This window comes from Teleopsis dalmanni, chromosome 1, assembly GCF_002237135.1.
Source record: "Teleopsis dalmanni isolate 2A chromosome 1, ASM223713v2, whole genome shotgun sequence".
Lineage (NCBI taxonomy): Eukaryota > Metazoa > Arthropoda > Insecta > Diptera > Diopsidae > Teleopsis > Teleopsis dalmanni.
Genome location: NC_051846.1, coordinates 135246442 through 135247782, shown reverse-complemented (window position 1 = coordinate 135247782; position 1341 = coordinate 135246442).

Sequence of the window (1341 nt, the reverse complement as noted above, 5' to 3'; positions counted from 1 at the left end):
AAGGTCTTCATTCAGAAATTCAGCAGTGGTAACTTCATTAGTATGCTTTGATGTGATTGCTTTCTCGTGGGCGTTTTGCTGTTGTAGAATGGCTTTAGCGGTTGGAGGAGTTGCTGGACAATCCCAGTTGTTTATGGTTTGTCTCATAGAGTGTTGTATATCTCGCTGCTCATGGAAATGGTTCATGTAGTCATCTCTTGCTTCTGCATCACCTGACTTAAACGGCCAGCTTCGTTTGCGATAGTGCTTGTTGTCATTTTCTTGGCGGTTTAAAATGGTTTTGGCAATTGGAGGCGTTGGAGGGCAATCACTGCTATTCGTCACTCGAGGAGGTGTATGAAGTATGTCCCACCAATCAGGAGGGGCCGTGATCTGCAGGATGTCTTCCAGACGACTCTCGCTCACCTCATCTGACAGCGAATTTTCAGAATGATGACAACTATAAAGATAAACAAGATTAAGTAAGTGGTACAAAATATTTTTAAATTAACAATGATACTGTTTAATTCGACTTAGGTGAGCTGAAATTATTTTATCGCCATGTAGTTCACGCAGCTTCACTATGACCGGTGATACAAAGTCTATTACTTCATACGGTCCTGAATATTTCGGGGCTAATTTTGCATTAAAGCCGTCTAGTGCACTAGATAGTGGTTGTGAACGATTAAGTACCAGTGTGCCAAGTTCTGGTTTCCACTCCCGTCGTCGGAGGTTATAATATCTTGCCTGGTCTTGTGATGCTTTTCCCATGTTTCTGCTGGCAATAGCGTATATTTCAAGTAACTTTCGTGCTTTGTTATCTGGAGATTCTGTAGCTCTTCCAAGTCCTGGTGTCACTGCATCATATAATGTACTCGGCATTCGAAGCTCTCTACCTTGAGTAATATATGCTGGACTGAAACCTGTTGAAGACGAAATTGAGGAGTTTATCGCTAACGTGATTTCGGGTAAACACTCGTCCCAGTGTCGGTGGTCAACTATTGAGTTTTGCGCGATCATTGTTTTTATTGTACGATTTGCACGTTCAGTCGGGTTCTCCTGAGGTGTATAAGGGGCTGTATGTTGATGTTGAATGCCCAATTCGCCTAAGAATTTTTGAAACACCTTGCTCGTAAATTGTGTTCCATTGTCTGTGACCAAGATTTTCGGAATCCCAAACCGCGCCATGATGTTTTCTCTGAAGGCTTTTTTAACACCGGCCGTCGTGGCGTTTCTCATTGGTATAATCTCCACCCATTTAGAGAACTTATCAAAAAATACCAACGCTACCGTATTTCCTTTAACTGAACGTGGTAAAGGCCCAATAAAATCTGCACATACTGTTACCCATGGCTCTTCTGG